Below are 23,673 nucleotides of genomic sequence, written 5' to 3' on the forward strand. Positions count from 1 at the left end.
AGATGGTATGGTAAAAATCAATACTGGATAATGAAAGTGTAAGTGTAAAGGCTAATATGGAACAGAGAAACAAAAGAGAACTTCTTCAGAAGGGAATTGGGAGGGGAGGGGATGAGAGTACAATGCTGTGACACTTAAAATGCGTCTTGATTTGTATACTTCAACAAACTTTTCTTATTAGATTACGCAATTTCTAGTTTCTTACTCCGATTATTCAAAGTATTCAAATGTTCTCGGAGGGAGTGACCGCCCCTTCCTTTAATCCGTCCGTGGTGTCATTCAGTTTGGCTTTTCGCTACTAATTCAAAGTGCTTTCCGAAACAAGTTGTCTTCTTGTGACAGCAGGGGGTGGAAGAAACAAACAAACCGTGAAAGGAAGAAAGAAGAGGTTTTGGGCTCTTCCAGTCCAGACCATTCTAACCACTGAGAAGTGAGAATCACAACGTGATTTTTCTGGTAAGAGCGTCCTTTAAAAGCAGCTAACAAGCAAACAGATGGTCAGCCCTCTCCCCTCTGCAGCATACTTTTTATTCTCTGTTGCCAAACTTACTGAAGAATATATTGCAATTAATCTAACGCATGTAACGTAAATTGGAGACCGTGGTTGGATTTATATGGGTCTTGTGTATTTGTATTAAAAATTTCAAGTTATTACCTGCAATACTTTGTTAGAAATTACCATATTAAATTTTACATGTTATCAAATGGAGAATTAGAAACCTAAGCGGAGATGGTAGGAGATCCCCTTAAATTTTGGAAATTGCCCAATTTAAACATTTGGTATTATAGTATCGGACCCTAATATGTATCATGATAAATTTGGGTGGTCCACCTCGTTCCCTTCTAGGGGTACACAATTGCCAAAATATAAACGTAAGCAATACGTTGTACCACGTGTTTTGTTTCGACCTAAGTTATCCCTTTGATGAGGTGTTATTACCCTATATGGTTATATGAGCGTATACAGGAGTCCATTACCTTTCATAAGACATGGGTATATTAATGCACCCCTTTAAAAATTTGGGAGGGGTACCTTGGCCCACCCCTTCATTTTTAGAAATTGCCCAATTTAAACATTTGGTATTATAGTATAGGACGTTAATATGGATCACTATAAATTTGGGTGGTCCACCTCGTTCCCTTTTTTAGGGGTACAAAATTGCCAAAATATAAACGTAAGCAATACGTTGTACCACGTGTTTGGTTTTTGACCTAATTTATCTCCTTGGATGAGGTCCTATTACCTTATATGGTTATATTGTAATGCATAGGTGTTTATTTCCTATCATAAGACATAGGTACATTGGTGCATCCCTTTCAATTTTAGGAGAGGTACGTACCTTGGCCCGCCCCTTAAATTTTGGAATTTTTTTGATTTAAGCATTCGGTATTATAGTACAGAACCTTAATATGTATCATGATAAATTTGGATGGTCCACATCGTCCACTTTCATGGGTACGAAATTGCCAAAATATAAACGTAAGCAATACGTTGTACCACGTGTTTGACATTTTGACCCAATTTATCTCTTGGATGAGGTCCTATTACCTTATATGTTTATATAGTTATGTATAGGGGTCTATTCCCTATCATAAGACATAGGTACATTTGTGCACCCCTTTAAAATTTGTTAGGGGTACCTTGGCCCATCCCTTAAATTTTAGAAATTGCTCATTTTATATATTTGGTATTATAGTACTGGACCCTAACATGTATTATGATAAATTTGGGTGGTTTACCTCGTTTCTCTTTCATGGGTACATGTTATATGGGTATGTACAGAGGTTTATTACCTTTATATGTTTATGTTCCCTTTTAAATTTGGGGAATTATCAAATAACAAAATTCGGTAAACCTTTTTCTAGGACCCATTGGTGTTCCTCTTATGGCCAAATATTCAAAATTTAAAGGTTATTGACCGGCTTTATTATTGAATAAGTACAGGATTTATTACTTTTTCATAACACACAGGTGTATTTGTGTACCAATCTTAAATTTTGGGAGGGGTACATTTCTTATTGTCATATCAATAATTGGTAATGGTTCTTAAAATTGGATAGTATCTCATTCATTGGGTAAATCATTGTGAAATATGAGTATGATCACGTAATCAGTTATTGACCTATGATGGAATTAGGAGTCCAGGACATTGGAACATTGAAACTTTGTAGGATAATTTGAGAATTGTGTCATTGGTTTTGATTATTCCCGCCAAATATAAACGTAAGCAAGACGTTGTACCACGTGATTGACCTTGATGAGGTAGTGTACAGGGATTCATTTCCTTTGTTGTGGTACTTCTTAAGTTTGAGTACACACACACTTCTAGAAAACAGTTGGTTCTACTCAGGTAAACAATTGACGGACATTATTGACCTTATTGAACATATAATGATATGATTAACTCTAAGACTTAGGTATATCAAGAGAAGTATTCTTTAAATTTGGTAATGGTGATAAACAGAATTTTAACATAAGGTGCGAAATTTGAAACAATACATTGAACTTTAGTCACAGCTCATAGTCTAAGATCATTGGTGGTGATTGATTTGAAATCTGATAGCTAACCTTATGGAATCTTATGACTCATAGTCTTAAGGGAATACATGCTACAACACTGGCAAAGTTATTGTTGATGCAATTTGATTGGATGATCACTATCTTTCCTGCAATCTGATTGGTTGATCACTATCTTTCGTGCAATCTGATTGGTTGATGAGTTTTAAATCTTTGCTGTATTCAGTTTTTAAGTTTTGTTTTACATTTAAAAATCTTGTTTTCGTTCAACATTTTGCACTCAATGATAAATATGATCAAAACCGTTTATTTGTTAATCGAATAGTTAAAAACCGGATAAAGTTTGACGGTTAACCGTGAAACGTAAAAATTTTTTAGTTTGAAATTTTTTTTGCTTGAAATATTTTGTTTGAAAATTCTTGCTTTCAAATTTTTTGTGTGAATTTTTTGTTTGAGAATTTTGTTTGAAATTTTTTTGACTTTTTTTTTCAAAATTTTTTGTTTAAAATTTTTTTGTTTGAATTTTTTTTCGTTTCAAAATTTTGTTTGAGATTTTTTCGTTTGAAATTTTTGTTTGAATTTTTTTTCGTTTGAAATTTTTTGTTTGCAAATTTTTGTTCGAAAATTTTGTTTAAAATTTTGTTTAAAATTTTTCGTTTCCAAATTTTTTTTGTTTGAAATTTTTTGTTTCAAAATTTTGTTTGAAATTTTTTGTTTCAAAATTTTGTTTGAAATTTTTTTCGCTTCAAAATTTTGTTTGAATTTTTTTTGGTTTGAAATTTTTTGTTTGAATTTTTTTCGTTTCAAAATTTGTTTCAAAGATTTTTGTTTGAAATTTTTGTTTCAAAGTTTGAGTTGACATTTTAAAAAGTTTGTGCACTTATTAGTAAAGAACTGGAACTGTTTAGAACAAAAACCTTTGACAACATTGTGGTGCAATAGTACACGTCAGAACCTGGGGTTGTACTTGAAATGAAAAAACACAATTCATTGAAATGGATCATTTTATTACACTCCACATACATCCATACCAGATAGTGGTTCTGGATATTGTCGATACAATGTATTTTGAACTTCTTGCACTAGTTTGTCTTTAGCATATAATTTTAATTCCAATTGAAGTCTTTTAAGGTCTAATTCAATATCAATTGGTGGAAACTCAATGTCCATTTGATCACAAATAAACTGTTTATCAATACAGTTATGCACCCACGAACGCTGTTAACAACCATCACAATATCTAGATACATGTTGTACAATATGCATAACACATTTTTCAAAATAGTACTTTTTCAGGAATATACTAGTTTTGTTGCACACTTCCACTGCATGTTTAACACACTGAAATACGCTGATGAATTTGTTCCATTCCGTTTGCGTTAGATACACCATGTTGCGAGGGACATGGAATGTACTCTTTTTACGTAACAGCACCATCTTCTCTTCGAGGACTGTACGCAGCACCACTTCATGATTTGAGCCTAATGATTTGACTATGGTCACATTTAGCTCATCATGAAAATAATCGTTCATTTGGTCGATTCGTGAACATAATATTTGCCATTCTTCACAGGTCAGTTGTACACCAAATTGTTCTGCTTTACCCAATCGAATCACTGGTTCAAATGTTCTATCACTGATACCAATCATCACATGTTTTGTTTGAAATATATTTATTGGATAATAGCTTGCGAAGAGGAACTCTTTATCGTTAGAAGTACACATCTTTCCTCCTGAAACGCACTTGCTCAAATGATTTCATGGGATGACACTGTATTGGTTGATTTATAGAACTACGGCTGACGTCATTGGTAAGGAATGTGCTGACGTTTGAATTCATGGTTTCATCACAGTTGCTGACGTCATGTTGACCAACCAAATTCATACAACTACAGCTGACGTGCTGATTCATGATTTCATCACAATGGCTGACGAATCCGGCTGTGTACTAAATTCAAATTGATGACTTCGACCCAAGAATCCTTTGTAACATAAAGATACAGATCCAGTATTTAAGAAACGTAGCAGTTCTTCTTGTTTTGATGCCTCCATGGGAAAATATCTTGCTGGTAAAATTATATTCTTATCATTTTCAAGCTTCACTACGATTCTTAATCCAAACTTTGTAGGGATCATTTGGCTAGCTAAGATTCTATAAGGTACATTCTGTTGTAAATCAGTAATCTTGGTAAATGATTTCATCACATCACGTGTGTTTAGAAACTGCAGACAAGTAGCCATGATGACGTTATCATGAATACTAACTCCAACGATACTTATATATGATGCAAAACTGATGACGTTGCATTATCATGTTCTGACGTGTACCACAACGTTGCCAGAGGTTTTAGTTCTAAACAGTTCCGGCTAGTGCATACCTGTATTGATAAACAGTTTATTTGTGATCAAATGGACATTGAGTTTCCACCAATTGATATTGAATTAGACCTTAAAAGACTTCAATTGGAATTAAAATTATATGCTAAAGACAAACTAGTGCAAGAAGTTCAAAATACATTGTATCGACAATATCCAGAACCACTATCTGGTATGGATGTATGTGGAGTGTAATAAAATGATCCATTTCAATGAATTGTGTTTTTTCATTTCAAGTACAACCCTAGGTTCTGACGTGTACTATTGCACCACAATGTTGTCAAAGGTTTTTGTTCTAAACAGTTCCAGTTCTTTACTAATAAGTGCACAAACTTTTAAAAATGTCAACTCAAACTTTGAAACAAAAATTTCAAACAAAAATCTTTGAAACAAATTTTGAAACGAAAAAAAATTCAAACAAAAAATTTCAAACCAAAAAAAATTCAAACAAAATTTTGAAGCGAAAAAAATTTCAAACAAAATTTTGAAACAAAAAATTTCAAACAAAATTTTGAAAAAAATTTCAAACAAAAAAATTTGGAAACGAAAAATTTTAAACAAAATTTTAAACAAAATTTTCGAACATAAATTTGCAAACAAAAAATTTCAAACGAAAAAAAATTCAAACAAAAATTTCAAACGAAAAAATCTCAAACAAAATTTTGAAACGAAAAAAAATTCAAACAAAAAAATTTTAAACAAAAAATTTTGAAAAAAAAAGTCAAAAAAATTTCAAACAAAATTCTCAAACAAAAAATTCAAACAAAAAATTTGAAAGCAAGAATTTTCAAACAAAATATTTCAAGCAAAAAAAAATTTCAAACTAAAAAATTTTTACGTTTCACGGTTAACCGTCAAACTTTATCCGGTTTTTAACTATTCGATTAACAAATAAACGGTTTTGATCATATTTATCATTGAGTGCAAAATGTTGAACGAAAACAAGATTTTTAAATGTAAAACAAAACTTAAAAACTGAATACAGCAAAGATTTAAAACTCATCAACCAATCAGATTGCACGAAAGATAGTGATCAACCAATCAGATTGCAGGAAAGATAGTGATCATCCAATCAAATTGCATCAACAATAACTTTGCCAGTGTTGTAGCATGTATTCCCTTAAGACTATGAGTCATAAGATTCCATAAGGTTAGCTATCAGATTTCAAATCAATCACCACCAATGATCTTAGACTATGAGCTGTGACTAAAGTTCAATGTATTGTTTCAAATTTCGCACCTTATGTTAAAATTCTGTTTATCACCATTACCAAATTTAAAGAATACTTCTCTTGATATACCTAAGTCTTAGAGTTAATCATATCATTATATGTTCAATAAGGTCAATAATGTCCGTCAATTGTTTACCTGAGTAGAACCAACTGTTTTCTAGAAGTGTGTGTGTACTCAAACTTAAGAAGTACCACAACAAAGGAAATGAATCCCTGTACACTACCTCATCAAGGTCAATCACGTGGTACAACGTCTTGCTTACGTTTATATTTGGCGGGAATAATCAAAACCAATGACACAATTCTCAAATTATCCTACAAAGTTTCAATGTTCCAATGTCCTGGACTCCTAATTCCATCATAGGTCAATAACTGATTACGTGATCATACTCATATTTCACAATGATTTACCCAATGAATGAGATACTATCCAATTTTAAGAACCATTACCAATTATTGATATGACAATAAGAAATGTACCCCTCCCAAAATTTAAGATTGGTACATAAATACACCTGTGTGTTATGAAAAAGTAATAAATCCTGTACTTATTCAATAATAAAGCCGGTCAATAACCTTTAAATTTTGAATATTTGGCCATAAGAGGAACACCAATGGGTCCTAGAAAAAGGTTTACCGAATTTTGTTATTTGATAATTCCCCAAATTTAAAAGGGAACATAAACATATAAAGGTAATAAACCTCTGTACATACCCATATAACATGTACCCATGAAAGAGAAACGAGGTAAACCACCCAAATTTATCATAATACATGTTAGGGTCCAGTACTATAATACCAAATATATAAAATGAGCAATTTCTAAAATTTAAGGGATGGGCCAAGGTACCCCTAACAAATTTTAAAGGGGTGCACAAATGTACCTATGTCTTATGATAGGGAATAGACCCCTATACATAACTATATAAACATATAAGGTAATAGGACCTCATCCAAGAGATAAATTGGGTCAAAATGTCAAACACGTGGTACAACGTATTGCTTACGTTTATATTTTGGCAATTTCGTACCCATGAAAGTGGACGATGTGGACCATCCAAATTTATCATGATACATATTAAGGTCCTGTACTATAATACCGAATGCTTAAATCAAAAAAATTCCAAAATTTAAGGGGCGGGCCAAGGTACGTACCTCTCCTAAAATTGAAAGGGATGCACCAATGTACCTATGTCTTATGATAGGAAATAAACACCTATGCATTACAATATAACCATATAAGGTAATAGGACCTCATCCAAGGAGATAAATTAGGTCAAAAACCAAACACGTGGTACAACGTATTGCTTACGTTTATATTTTGGCAATTTTGTACCCCTAAAAAAGGGAACGAGGTGGACCACCCAAATTTATAGTGATCCATATTAACGTCCTATACTATAATACCAAATGTTTAAATTGGGCAATTTCTAAAAATGAAGGGGTGGGCCAGGTACCCCTCCCAAATTTTTAAAGGGGTGCATTAATATTCCCATGTCTTATGAAAGGTAATGGACTCCTGTATACGCCCATATAACCATATAGGGTAATAACACCTCATCAAAGGGATAACTTAGGTCGAAACCAAACACGTGGTACAACGTATTGCTTACGTTTATATTTTGGCAATTGTGTACCCCTAGAAGGGAACGAGGTGGACCACCCAAATTTATCATGATACATATTAGGGTCCGATACTATAATACCAAATGTTTAAATTGGGCAATTTCCAAAATTTAAGGGGTGGGCCAACGTACCCCCTCCCAAATTTTTCAAGGGGTGCATTAATATACCCATGTCTTATGAAAGGTAATGGACTCCTGTATACGCCCATATAACCATATAGGGTAATAACACCTCATCAAAGGGATAACTTAGGTCGAAACCAAACACGTGGTACAACGTATTGCTTACGTTTATATTTTTGCAATTGTGTACCCCTAGAAGGGAACGAGGTGGACCACCCAAATTTATCATGATACATATTAGGGTCCGGTACTATAATACCAAATGTTTAAATTGGGCAATTTCCAAAATTTAAGGGGTGGGCCAACGTACCCCCTCCCAAATTTTTCAAGGGGTGCATTAATGTACCCATGTCTTATGAAAGGTAATGGACCCCTGTATACGCCCATATAACTATATAGGGTAATAATACCTCATCAAAGGGGATAAATTAGGTCAAAAACCCCCGAAATTGAAATTTTTGGCAATTTTTTACCCATAAAAGGGAACGACATAGACACCCAATACTGATAGAGGTACATACTATGGTCCTAGGCTACCACACCCAATTTTTAAATTTGGCAATTTCCAAAATTTAAGGGGGGTGGTCCTATGTACCCCTGCCAAAATTTAGGGGGTGGGCCAAGGTACCCCTGCCAAAATTTAGAGGGGGTGGTCCTAGGTACCCCTAGGTCATTGCCCCCGGGCCAGGTCATTGACCTTTCACCCCGGTCATAAAAGAGAGTGAGGATGAGTCATTCGCGCCAACGCCGACCACTACTACTGACATAACCAAACCTTACTAAAAAGTTGATATTCATCATTCTTCCCCTGTACTACTCATATGTAATTCATCACAGTAAACATTTGCAATAACCTACTGTTTACAAAATATTACTCGTATTCTAATGTAAATATTGTAAATAAGTGCATGGATGTCATTAGTGAATAGTCTCAGTAGCTTAATCTGCATACAGAAACTGCAAATCAATGGTTTAATATGCCTACAGGGGAACCTTCCATTGTAAAAATAAAAAGGTAACGCATCATGGATAGTATCCCTCGGGTAACGTGGAAATCTATCCAGTGTTTTCTGCATATATACACCTATACACCTACACCTATATATATGTTTGTATGTATGTATGTGTGTGTCGTGGATGAATAGTTACGCTCATCCCTTATAAACAAGGAGTCCCTTGTTTGATTCCCGATGAAGACACAAGTGGTTCGGATCCTACGTTAAGCTGTAGGTCCCACCCATAGGACGTCATCATTCTGAAAGTATGTTCTTTTCTGCATATCCTGCTTCTTGTTTCAACTCTTTAGGATAAATCGAGACTAACTGACAGTGCGTAGTCTTAGCGGGGTAAGCGCGGAAAACGAAAAAGTCAAAGAAAACAGCGCTTTGCTTCCTTGTCCCCATATAACAATGCACAGTATGGACACCGTTCCAAATGGGTCTTATAGGCAAAAATCATGGCAACATTTTTGTATAAGACAATTGGTGTGTGTCGTGTGCATGGTTGTCTGGGAAAAAAAAAGGGTAAACACGTTTTTCAATAAATAAATAAATAAATAAAAGAAAACGTCCATTTTTCAATTCCCATATCCTCGTTCTAAGAAGGCGCTTAGCGCAACGAGCCTAAACTTTAAATGCTTTGAAAGTTTGTTCTTTTTTGCGTATCCTGCTTCTTGTTTCAACTCCCTAGAACAGTGATGATTTCAGGGGTGATTCTGGGTAGGGGGGAATTCTCCCAAGAGCTACGAAATTCACCCTCGGGTGCTTGAGATCTTCGCAGAAATTTCTGTGAAGCACGCAATTTTTAGTCACTTTCCCCCTTGTGCGTGGTGCCTCCGGAGGAAATGATCTGAAATTAACACTGCTATAGGATAATTGGAGATTGGCTTACAGTGCTTAGTCTTAGCGAAGTAAGCACGAGAAACCAGAAATATCACAAAAAACAGGGTTTTGCTCCGCTGTTCCACCGTGAAAATGCTCGGTTTACGCACAATATAGGTTGGATCTAACAGGGCTATTTAGAGAACGTCTTATAGAGCATTTGGTGTGCAGTGTTGTCTGCGGACAAGGAGGCAAAACCGTGTTTTTCATTAAAAAATGGAGTATTTTAAATTTCCCTCGCCCCCTCAGGAGACGCTTCTTCAATGAGATCGTATCCTGCCTCTTTCTCCCATTCTCTAGGCTCTAGGCCAATTAGAACTGACAGGCATTTGAATAAGTCCATTACTTGGTTGCCTAGTAATTAGCCATCATATTGGCTGCCATATTCGATTTAGACAAATGTTCTCTCATGTTACCATGTAAAATATGTCTTGTCGTGATGAAAGCTACCAGAAAAAGTAGGTTTCGTTTAGTCCTGAGGAAGTACGCTACATCCTAGAGTAATGCGTGCATATACGCATTTGTAACTTTGTACAGTTAATCGTTAGACAACAGTGTTGCCAGGTTTAAGGTTTCTAAGTGGCAATAAACAATGCCATATTTAAATTCATCGGCCTCAGAAACCTATAGTTTGACACCAAAATTATCTTTCTAAGTGCCTTGGTTCACGATCTCTCTCTTATATATATATATATATATATATATATATATATATATATATATATATATATATATATGTAGAGAGAGAGAGTTTTACGTAGGGCGGCGGCCATATTGGAAAATGACGGCTACCAGGAAAACACCTCAAATCTGAAATATATTCCCAAGACAATATTTTTTAAAAAAAATTAGGGGACATTTTTTTACGGACACCTATATATGGGGCCCAGAAATTTACATTGTCGGAATCCTGTGGGGGCACCCCTCTGCCCCCCTTCCCTTCGCCCCTACTGTATGCTATAATATTTGTCCGGAAGGGAAAAATTTCCCAAAATAACAGCGTTTTTTTATATATACTGTTCTTCCCGCGCACTCTAGAATGCATCTTGGGGGAAAAGAGGATACTTCACACCACATCGTCCAGTCTCCTAGTATGGAACCATTGAGGGAGACAAACTCTATAAAGCTAACAGTATTCGGCAGCTGACAGGTAATCTCAGAAACTGGTCGAGAACCTGTTTCATTCGGACATCCACCCCCTTCCCCCTCCATTTCACCAATCCCCGCCCTTTCCGCGGCCAAGCTTAGAGTGGGGCGTGACTTACCCTCTTCAAACTTTGACAGGTGGACTTTAATACTTATATTAAAATACTTTTTTTTAATTGGCGTATCAGATATGGTTGTGATTAAAACTATTAGAGTCGTTTCTACTCAAGGAATAAAACAAAACAAAAAAGTTGATCTTTCTACCATAATTGGTTCCAAAGTTAGACATATTATAATTTGTATAAAAAGAAACTAATTTATTTATTTTTTAATAATTTATTTCTGCTAAACTAGCAGACAAATATACAATTTAAGTATTTCAACGCGTTAATAAACTTCTGTAGAATGCTGCAAAATTTTTCTTTCCCATTAGAGATACCTAGTTCCTTAGAAACTGAGGAAATTCGGTAGCCATGTTCTCCCCATAAGGTCCAATATAAAAATTTTTGTGCCGAGAAAAGGTAGATCATCCCGTTAATGAATAGTTCTTCATTCAGTTCTTCGCTTTCCATTTCTGCGGGCGCGGGAAAGTCTGCACGTGTGGCTTGACTCATTGCCAGCAATGGTTTTCCGACCCGTAACACCTGTGCGGACTCGTTGCGAGCCAGCAGTCCCCGCAACTCAATTTTTGTCCGCTGCGGGTCCGCAGCAGAGTTATGCGGGAAAGTCTGCACGTGTGGCATGAATGATAAGAACCCATGTATTTGCGGCTCGCGCGGGTCCGCAACAGAGTCTTCTGCTGCGGGCCTGCAGCAGACTTTTCTGCACGTCTGAACCGAGACTAAGCGTATGATGATAAGGGATTTCAAAAACAGAGAGCATTGTTTTCAGTGGTGCGTAGAAAGGAATGTGTTAGCAATAAGAGCATCAGTTCCCAAACAGATACAGAGAGCAGGTTACGGGGACTTCTAGAATCCCAAACTGGAAAGAATGAGAAGAATAGTAAGAGCAAAGAGGAAAAGTTATCAAGCGACGTGGGTACCACAGCTAAAACAGATGACACTCCAGGAGTACAGAAGAATTAAAGAAGAATATCAAGCAGAGATTTAGGAAGCAAAGAAACATAGCTGGGATCTTTTCCTAGCTAGAAACATACAATTTGATCCATGGGGTTTACCATACAAACTAATTATGCAAAAAATAAAGCCGGTGATATGTTAGAAATTCGGATTATGTACTGTTAGAAATTCGGATGGATCATTCACTAACACAAGGAAAGAAACACTGGACAAACTAACACAAAAGTTTTTTTTCCGAAAGATTTAAAAGAAAATGAAACTGAGGAACAACAACTACGAAGGAAATATGAAGAAACAGAATTAGCAGAGGAAATTCCGGAGACAGACCTGGTCACTAACGAAGAAATAGGAATGATTATCAAGAAATTAAAGTCTGGAAAATCGCCGGGATTAGATGATATAACTAACGACATTTATAAATGAAATAAAGATGTTTGGACTCCATATCTGTCAAGACTCTTTAATATGCTACTGAAAAAACAAGAATTCCCTGATAGCTGGAGAATTTCTAAGTTGATTATACTGTTAAAAAGTACACACAAGGATCCAGTGGATATAGGAGCATACATACCAATCTGCTTGGTAAAAAACATTAGTAAAATGTTTGAAAAAATAACAGCCAACAGAATAAACAAATATAGGAACGTAAAAGACGACGAAGTGCAGTTTGGATTTAGGGCAGGCAAACAACAGAGGACGCGCTAAATGCTTTTCTGCTTTTAAAGAACAACTGCAGACAACTAGCTTCCAGAGGAAATATGCCCTAGTGATATTTATAGACATAGAGGGTGCCTTTGATAATCTTTGGATACCATCGCTAATAGATAATTTAAAAAGTATAGAGCTTCCACAATACCTAATAAATACAATCAAAAGCTACTTCTGTAATAGACGAATATTAATACAACTCGAACAAGGGGATATATCTGTGAATAACGAAAAAGGATGTCCACAAGGCTCAATTTTGGGACCACTCATGTGGGACATACAGTTGCAATAATGCCTTCATAAAATGAATAATAGCGAACAAATAGACAAAATAATAGCTTTCGCCGATGATATCGCCATAATAGTATCAGCAAATTCTAGAAAAGAATTAGAGGTGAAGACAAACCAAACACTAAACGAATTACAAAATTGGTGTACTGGCTGCAAACTAAAATTATCAAATAGAAAAACTAAATACATGTTATTCGGAACAAAACTGCAGAGAGATCCACTAATTAAGATCGAAGATCAGAAAATAGAAAGAGTAACAGAGTTTAAGTATTTGGGGGTCAATATTGATGACAGACTAAACTTTGGAAAGCATATTGAATATATTTTTGAACGTGGAAATAGTGACAAATAAATTACTCACAATTGGCATTACCCATCCAAACACTCAAATTATATCATGAAACTTTACTCTGTGCGACTATGACTTATGCAGCAAGTCTATGGGCACATAGAATTATTAACAATAAAAGGATAAAAGAAAGTATAAACAGACCTCAGAGGAACTTACTTATAAGGTTATGCGGAGCTTTCAGCACCACACCAAACAACGCTTTATGTATACTGCTAAATGTTAAACCTTTGAATCTCATAGTTGTACAAAGAGCCTGCAATTATTGGCTAAAGAAAAATAATCAAGAAAAAATAAAAGAGTTAATTGGCAATGAGGCCACAACTAGTGCTTTCAACGGGTCGGGTCGGGTCGGGTTGAAGACCGACCCGACCCGACCCGACTGACCCGAACCGTGATCCGATCTGATTGACTTGACCCGATAACCCGACCCGAGCTGACCCGGTTGACCCGACCCGACAACCCGACCCGAGCTGACTCGATTGACCCGACCCGACAACCCGACCCGAGCTGACCCGACAACCCGACCCGAGCTGACCCGATTGACCCGACCCGACACGACTGACCCGACCCGACAACCCGACCCGAGTAGCCTGACCCGACAACCCGACCCGAACTGACCCGATCCGAGTCGGGTCAACCCGACCCGTGTGAGAGCACTATGGTCACGACACTGGGTGAACGCACTGCACTCACCTTGGGAAACTAGTTTTAAAAGCATAATTTTAGAAAATAAAGCATAAAGCATAATTTAAAATATATAGCACAATTCTTGGAAAATTCTCTTGAACTGAAAGTTTAACATACTGTGTTAATATTTAAAGCCAATATTTCCAATGCAAAATCATTGAGAACATAACAATGCAACAATGAAAAGCTTATTTTCATTTCTGTAAACTTTTCGGTGTAATCCTTTGATGTGGAGAAAAGAAAGTAAAAGAAGAAATTTTTCCGCCAACAATGAATAGTATGCAAGAACTCCATACTATATTGTTACAGTGACGACACCAGCTTTAAGTTCTTAGGGGGGCAAAGGAGGGGCAGATACATTTTCGGGGGGCGGCTATTTGCCATACCAAAAATGACATATTTATTACGTTTGACTTATTTTACATTACATTGTGTATTTCGTTGCTGTTTTTATGTTAGATCTATATGATTATAAATTAAACTTATTTCAAATAAAATTTGTAACTAACAAATAAGTAACGTCTGCACATGAAATATTTTTCAATGAAACTTTTGAAGCCTAAACATAAATTGAATTACTTTCGCGTACGCTACAAGTAACACATTCGTCTATATGCTACGTATCTCTCGCTCTCTCTCTCCCTCTCTCTCTCTCTCGCTATATATATATATATATATATATATATATATATATATATATATATATATATATATATATAGCGAGAGAGAGAGAGAGAGAGAGAATTTACGAGGAGCTGCTGAAAATGTCGTAGTCCAATCCAGAAGGAGTGTAGGTACAGGGTAGAAAAATGAAACCGTAATTTAGAAAACATATCTCTGTATGTACAAATATAAATTTTCATATTAATAATGAAATTCTTATTGTTTCTCAGGCCTCTGAAGTGATTATGTGTGCCCAAACAGATAATTTCACGAACATCCAGATCCTTACTGTTATAACATTTTTGTTCCACCAGGAAAGTCACCGAACTAAATTAATTAGGAAATCAGTGAAACACCACGGGACTCTCCTCCGTTATATATAGTGGTGAAGAAGTAAGTGGCTTAGTATAAACGTAGCAATTTCTCAACAAATTATGCTTTACATCCACGATGATTAAAAGCAATGACTCTTCCTGGAATCATGGATGCAATTTGTGACATTATTCTTGAAAATTGCAGCATTTCAGCCAATGGTGGATATAGCCCGGGGCCGGAGGGCCTAGGCCACCCCAGTTTTTGTGTGACAAAAATAATTTAAGCTATTTATATTTATTATAGTCTGAGGTCTGCACCCCGCTTTCTCAGTTTTTACCTTCTCAGCAAAACTTGTGCCAGGGATTCTGGGCATTTCTTTGGAACTCGTCGGTAGCATAATTCAGAATGGCTTGGGTATGCGCAAGTTCTCGGCATAATGGGTTCCCAAAATATATGTCAGGAGAATAAAAGGGTAACGGCATTAAGAGAAGTATTCTTCCAATTTGACCGTAATTGAATACACCTGTCCATCAAGCCCCTGCGAACATAACTGACATTGCATAATCTAGGATTTCAATGTCTAGATCATCATTCTTATTCCGCAGATTTAGCTCCATCTAACTATTACGTGTACTTATTTCCCAAACTTAAATAACACTTGAAAGACGCCATTTTAGATCTGATAGGAGTAGTGCTACGGACAGTGGTGCGAGGAAATCTAGATTTTTTTAACTTTTCTGCAAAAGCTGAAGCACTGTACAAGGTAGTATATTGACTCTCGGGGGAGAGAAGAAGAAGTAAAACTTCACCAATCCATGTGCACTCCTTCTGGGTTGGGCTACGAATTTTTCAGCAGTTCCTAGTCAATATGGTAGACGTCACGTCAGTACTTTGAAACAAAATATGTAAAGGAGCACTACTATAAACCAATTACTAACTAAAGATCAGCACTCTGACAATACATTTTATTGGGAATCAATTCCATTCCATAATTTTATTATTATCATTTGCAGGAAGGGAAAACAACTCTTTTTATCTCCTTCAAAAAATTAAGCCCTGGTAGTTGCAAACTAAGCTGTTATAAGCACATCCTCTGAATATTGGAAACCGAGAATAATGTTTCAGAAAAAAGAAGTTTTAAATAAAACAAAATATGAAACTGAAAACTTCAAACCTGGACAAATACAAACAAGTTACGTAACTGGTTTTACCTTTCTTTTGTTTCCAATCGAAGTTGATCCAATGAGAAGAAAACAAGTCGACCAAATCTACTATTGTTCGCTAGGCACAATTATTAAAAATCATAAGAAAGAAGTATAACTAAAATTTACCTCAAAAGGGGCTAAATTAGAAAACAGAAATATGCGTGCATACCCAGACGCTCAAAGAAGAAAGCTTGAGGATTAATCTGCCACATAGTAAATTCATGGAAAGTAGACTACAATTTGTCAATGAGATTGGTTATGATACTGATATATAATACTACATGAAGAATGTTTAAAGATTGTACGAGTCTGGGGGGGGGGCAGTCTAGGTGGCAGTCAGGGGGGCAGAAGTAGCTACTAGGGGGGCGCTCGCCCCCCTTGCCCCCCTCTGGCGTCATCACTGTATTGTTATGTTTACTTTTTGAACTTAAGCACTTTCTGTACTTTTTGGTGGCATCTTTTACTTTCCCTTTCTGTATATATGTACCTGTAAGGCGCACACAAATGATAGAAAAAATTTATTCGAGCAAAGCACATCTCTTTACAATGAATTAAGTAGAAAGTTCATTAAATATGAGAGAAACTAGTTGCAAAAAATTATCAATAAATAGATCAAAATATTTAGAATATTTGATGTATAATAAATATACATTATACACAATTAATGTAAAATAATCATTGAAATTAACAATAAAGCATAATTTAAAAAAAGCATAATTAAACAAGAAATAAAGCATAATGTGGGTTGCTCTAACAATTAAGTTGTATGAAGACGAGAAGAAAACGAAAGCTGATTCCTTAACGAATTTCGTTGATCTTCTTTGTGTCTACAAAAACGCATTCCTAGAAACCTACAAGCTAGGTATCATCTCTGTGATTATATCAGTTTCTAGTGCTACATGTGAAAGGTCATTCTCTCCTTTGAAAAGATTAAAGATTTGTATACGCAAGTCAATGACTCTTGATAGGTTGAAAAACTTAGTGTTACTTTATATTGAGGAGAAAATTGCTAAATCATTAGATCTTTAACAAGTTGTGGATATGTTTGCTGCTGCCCACACGAATAGAAAGATCCTCTTCAAGTAAAGGCATGAACCTATAAGTTATTTTCTTTACCTGTAAAAGTGTATTTGCTTCCACTTAAGTCAACCAGCTACACATATTTTAAACGCCATGATTAAATAACTATTTACTTATATTAGAAATCAATTGCATTAATGAATCCTAGTTGTTTGAGGTACTAAATTCTTATATTTTCACTGTTTTCCAAAGAATAAAATCATGAACAATAAAGATGGAAACATTCACCTTGAATACACACACACACACACACACACACACATATATATATATATATATATATGTTGGAGATGTCCCCCTCAAAATCCTCTTTGGCCCTTCATTGGCCTTCCCTGAAAAAAAATTCTAGCTACGCTACTGGACACCATGCACCAGAGATGAATTCTCTACCACTGAGTCACCGCGGCCCTGCTTGGGCTTGGTCGTCCATATCCAATCTCTCTTTTGGCGTTGCTTAAACAACTTCTAGTTTTGTTCTAAATCCAGACTCCATATTGGCGTAGATATTAATATTACAGTCAATTGGTAAAATCAATCTTCCACATTTAAAAATTAAAGTACACACAAGTAGAAAAATAAGCATTTATCATAAAAACACTAGCTGCAAGTGTTCAAAATAGATTTATGTTTTCTATAAAATCAATTGAAAATTGCTATTTTTAATTAGGCAGCTAGTGAAAAACAGCAGCTTTCGACTCCAGCCGAGTTTAAACTCAACCTAAACTCAGTTGACCAAAGTGAACTGACCCGACTGACCCGACCCGACAACCCGACCCGATAACCCGACTGACCCGACCCGATAACCCGACCCGAGTGACCCGACCCGATAACCCGGCCCGACCTGACCCGATTGACCCGACCCGACAACCCGACCCGACAACCCGATCCGAGCTGACCCGATTGACCCGACCCGACAACCCGACCCGAGTTGACCCGATTGACCCGACCCGACAACCCGACCCGAATAACCCGACCCGATAACCCGAAACGACCTGACCCGACTGACCCGACCCGACAATCCGACCCGATTAGCCTGACCCGACAACCCGACCCGAGCTGACCCGACCCGAGTTGACCTGACCCGACCCGTTTGAGAGCACTAGCCACAACCAAGAATGACATCGAGGTAGCCATTGAAAACATATGGGATCAAGAATGGAGGACCTCGACTAAATCTAGGAGGTTATTCAATATAATATCAACAGTGGAGATGAGAAGAGAATTAAAATACCTTGACCCAGCATCAGGATTGATACACTTCCTCAGTGGACATGGACCCTACGAAACTTACCTACATAAGATCAAAGCAAAAGACACCCCGTTCTGTGAATGCGGAGAACTAGGATCACCTGAACATCATGTTCTTTGGTGCCCAGTGTTGGAAGATGAGTTACCAGAAAGATAGTATAAGAACAAAAACGCTGGAACAGATAATCAGCAGCGAAAGGGATTGCAAAATTTTAAGCAAAATCACACAAGCATACTCAGAAATGAGGAGAAAACTTATAGGAATCAAATATGGATAAAGTGAGATGAATGCGTGTTGGAGAAAGTGGACCCCTCCCCAGGACCGAAGGCACTTTCTGGAAGGCACCGGAATTTCGTGCTCCCCGGGGAACAGTGGATGAGCCAGTGCATTCCCGGGCTAAACCTGGATCGGAACTCCGAATGCACTGGATGCGTGTGTGTGAGTGTTTGTGTTCACACTAGGCGTTTCTTGTATGCGCGTGTGTGTGCTACAGGAACTGTTACCTCGCTAGGGACTGTATGGCAGGAGTATCTCAGACTGGAATAAGGTTAGCCGGTGTGCGGATCTCAGTTCGGATATAGGTGGCAGGACTAAGTGCTCTGAGTTTGCCCTGGACCTCAAACCTGTATCACTGAGATTACTCGACAAGGATACTCGACTGAGAACACTCCTCCATTGGACAAGCATAAACCACTAGGATAAGCGAAAACTAATGTAGCCATAGGGAAATCGTCTATGATTATAACTATATTGAAATGTGTTGAAATAAGTGAGAAGAGTGAATATGTGCAAAAATGTATGTGATTGTAGCCAGTGGTAGTGCTTAGTGTTGTTATTCTAGTGTTAATCAGTGTTTACAGTGATATTAGAAAAGACATACAGGGAAAAACCAAGTGAAAATCGATTAGTAAATTAGTGCATTTTCTAGTGAAACACAAGAGAGAAGCCCAAAACCATACCCCAGATAGCAAAAATGGCCTGCAACAAACCTCCAGCAGATTTGCAATTCAAGTCTGGCAAACTTGCAGCAGACTTGTGATGCAAGTCTGCAAGTTTGATGCAAGTTTAATGCAAACTTCCTAGTTGACGCTCTTCGAACTTGCAGCACGCCTGCAGTGCAAGTGTATGGTAAGGTTGCAAAGCAAGTTTCTGCAAGGGGTTTACTTGCACAGCAAGCCTACTGCAAGTTTCCACTTGCACTGCAAGTGCACAGCAAGTCGGCAGCAAGTTAGTGCAGATTTGACGCAAGTCTTTGCAAGAATACCACTTACACTGCAAGTCTACAGCAAGTTTGTAGCAAGTCTTCTGCGAGTATATACTTGCATTGCAAGTCTACAGCAGTTCTTCAGCAAGTGAATGTAGTAAGTCTTCTGCAGGTATATACTTGCATTGCATTGCATGCCTTTTACAAACCGAACATTTACTGTATACGAACAATAACACAGTATATTTTTCTCAACAACTTTGTCAAACAATACACGTTTAAAATATAAATTATCTCTACATACTGGATACTTACGTAATTATCTTAATTATCCACTTGTTTTAATGCTTCACACACTTCGCACCTACTACAAATGGCGGCCTGGCGGGTAGATTTCTAAGATTAGACTTTTGTGCCACCTGTTGGTAGAAACTAGAACTGACACACTTGCTACAAAGTTGCAGCAAACCTCCGAGATAAGTAAAATCTAGCAAGTGAAAATCAAATTCCGACATTTGCGGGTAACTCTTTCAAAACGCCTGCAGCAGGTGTACAGTGCACGGAAAGTCTAGCAAGTTAAAATCAAATATAGTGAAAGACTTGTTGCAAACCAACATGCTATTAGGGACAGGGATTAACCAAAAAACATACAGGGAGAAACCGAAGAAAGAAGAGGAGACCAAAATAAATAAATAAATAACAAAATGAATAAATAATATATAATAACATAATGAAAGAAGTATAAATATGGAGAACTAGTACACAAAACAAGGGAATGAAATGGAAACTAAATAAAAATAACTGATATTGTAAATAAATAAATAAATGCGTAAACAACAAATAAATAAAGAAAAAACTAAATATGCATAAACAATCTAAAATTTAAGAAAAATATTAATAAATAAAACCATAGAATAATTAAACACTGGCAAAAATAAACAGTCATGTTAGGCTAGGCTTAATTAGGTAAGATAGTTTAGTAAATAATAAACATTAATAATTTTTGATAAGCTATTAAGATAGGAATAGGAAACAATTAGGAACTAAGGTAGGCAGTTAGGAGACATGCTAAATGAATATAGCACTTAGGGAAATTATTGTTTTCTTTTTTTTTTTGTTTGTTGTTTTTTGTGTGATGTGTGCTGTGGTTGTTTTCCTTTTTCCCTTTTTCCTTTTCCTTTTTCCTGAAATATAATGGATAATGAATAAAGAAAAGAAAAAATGGCAATGATGAAAACCCGTTCTGGTTTAATTTTTCAGATACCGGATCTGAAAGACGGGCCTGAGCCAAAAGAAAAAAAAAGAAAAAAGAAAAGAAAAAAGAAAAGAAAGAAAGAAAGAAAGAAAGGAGTGTCGAACGGCTGAATCCTATTAGATGTATGGGCAGGTATTGATACTATTACGGTATTATTTTTTCAACAATAGATGTGAATTAGGAGGGAAATATGGCTAGCATGGTGTTCAAGTATTAGAAGTACTGGACCAGTCGTAGATGGGCGAACAAAATTTCTGAAGTGATAACTGCAGGAATAGATTGCACTTATTGGACCTCTTTTTTTTTAATTGTTGTGACACGCGACGCGGTGGCAATATAAACATGGGCGGGACGAAGATTGCACATGCACTACAAGTAGGGTTTACACACAACAGTGACTGTCTTTCCACGCTCGTTCGAAATAGCAGTTCCTACCTGTTTTAGACCTTTAGGTGTTAAAATTCTCACATGTTTTTACACGTTCGAAATACCGTTTCGTCCACATTGAAAATTCTACTTAGGGAAAAATTGTTTTTCATTACTGTTTCCAATTTCTTGAAGAATAGTGTCACGGTTTCTTCATTGAATCCCCTTATCCTATTCCCCTCAGGTTTCCTTAGGCGAATTCGTAGATTTCTTTAAAGAAAGAGTCTTAACCAATACGTACTAGCAACTTCGGTATTTCCATCAAAATTATTGGCAATTCGATTTGCTTTGATAATCCCATACTCCACCAATTCGTGTTCTTGTTTTCGCGAGAATAGTGATTTCCTTGCGAGAGTAGCACCGTATTTCTAGTTTTCATCCATAGACCAATAGCATATTCTGCTGTTCCGTACAATCTTCCAACTTCTCGAATCGCACACCCACTTTTAACAGCACCGATAGCTTCTTTTAGTTGTTCCTTTGCATAACTACTTCTCGTAATTGTTTTTTCTCTTCTTTTCGGCATATGTAATGAGAGAGTGACGATATTTTGCGGATCTATTACGTACGCTTGTCATTAACATAAAACTCTTGAGGTGCAATTCTGCGCACTGCGCAGAATAACCCATCGATTTTTCGCAGAATAACCCCACTCCGCCATTTAACAAAAAACACGAAATTACGACATATTAAATATTGATTAGCACTACGAATTGCAATGATTATAATGCCCATTGTACTATATAAACGGAACATAAAAGTAACTACCTAGAAATATGTCAAGTATAGAACGTACCTCTTAATTTGTTTGAAGAAAATTTAACATCAACAAGAAAGAAATAATTCAATGGCCACTTACAGCCTAAACATTTGACATAATGGCTTCTCTCCTTTAATGTTATTTATTAGTAACGGTTCCTTCGTGGCAACAGCAACCAATCTGTCGTAAAGGATCTCCAAGTTCAAGAACACGTGTGCGCAAAATTATCCGCCGCGCAGAATTCGACTACCTTCCCCTAGGTGGAAGTATTTTATAATCACTTATCGGGTACAGAATAATACCTGTTTAATGCTATATAAAAGTAGTGACTTGTAGTACTAGACCCCCCCAACAAAAATTTCTGGGTGTGCGCATGTTCAGGATGCGCCTATTTGTTTACTGTAAATAGGACCTACAAGGAAATGGCGGTCGCTAGATAAATACAAAAGTTTCAAACTCACATTTCTTCAATTTTGTACACTAAAACCATTTTTATTTTAGACAGTTTGTATTTTGGTGTGATTTATATACTACATAGTGCAACTTAAACATATCCGGCGCCATTAACAATATTTAGGTCCTATTTACAATAATTTACAAGTTTAAACATGACAGGTTAAAACAGGCTATTTTGATTCAAGTTCCTGACATTTTGGTTACAGTTCATGATGTAGGCTAACTATTGAACACTTGAAATAATTTTAACATTATAATAGTGTTAGCGATATAGTCGATTTGGTTCTAAGGCTACGACTCTTAATCATTTATAATCAATGTTTCTTTCAGGAAAAATGTTCCGAAGGGGAAGACTTAGTATTCGGAGGAGCACATAGTTATTATTTTCACACAATACTATTCTATTTATTATTATATTATAGGCGTATTGTTTTGGTCTCCTCCGGGATGACACTCTTGGAGCTTCGAGGGGAGAGTCCCCCAAAAAACATGTTGGAAGAAACACTGTTTATAACCCGAAACAGTTAAAAGGAAAATAAAAATATAGGTATTTCTGATTGAAGAGTAAACACAAAACTTACTTTTCTTCTTGTATCTGATCAGGGCCCACTAATTTCGACATCCTTTTTCTTTCTGTAGCTGTGGAGTTAACTGTTCCACCATTGCGTTACTACGGACAACATACCAGCAGGAGGGCCGCATGCATCATACGTGCTACATGTTGACCATCGCTCTTGTCGATAACATTTATCATGACCATGACCTTATTTTCCCAGTGTGCACATACTGTTGTATTGTGAGAAAAATTGGCTAATATTTTTTTTAAAAAATAAACAATTTTTAAAGATTTCTTCGTGATTTGTTTATTGAATATTTCGATTGAAATATTTGCATGCATTTGAATTGGATTTCTTGGTACATTTACATTCTACAAAATTACAACGAACACGTACATTTAGGCTTACAAAACAAAAAAAACCTGGAAGACTTAATATGACGTAGAGGCCACACCTCCCAGCTGCTGCAAAATTTCTTATTTTCTG

The 23,673-nt window shown here is 36.4% G+C and overlaps 1 long non-coding RNA gene across 1 annotated transcript in view; it reads right to left on the reverse strand.

Moving 5' to 3' along the window:
- LOC145690107 (uncharacterized) overlaps positions 1-23,349 on the reverse strand; it is a 49,035-nt gene extending 25,686 nt beyond the window's left edge. The window contains exon 1 of the long non-coding RNA XR_014132169.1: positions 23,212-23,349. This is a non-coding gene — a long non-coding RNA (uncharacterized LOC145690107). The remainder of the gene's footprint in view (positions 1-23,211) is intronic.
- Between the last annotated feature and the right edge of the window lie 324 nt (positions 23,350-23,673).

This window comes from Thermobia domestica, chromosome 7 (genome assembly GCF_964235325.1).
Source record: "Thermobia domestica chromosome 7, izTheDome1.hap1.1, whole genome shotgun sequence".
In the NCBI taxonomy this organism is placed as follows: Eukaryota; Metazoa; Arthropoda; class Insecta; order Zygentoma; family Lepismatidae; genus Thermobia; species Thermobia domestica.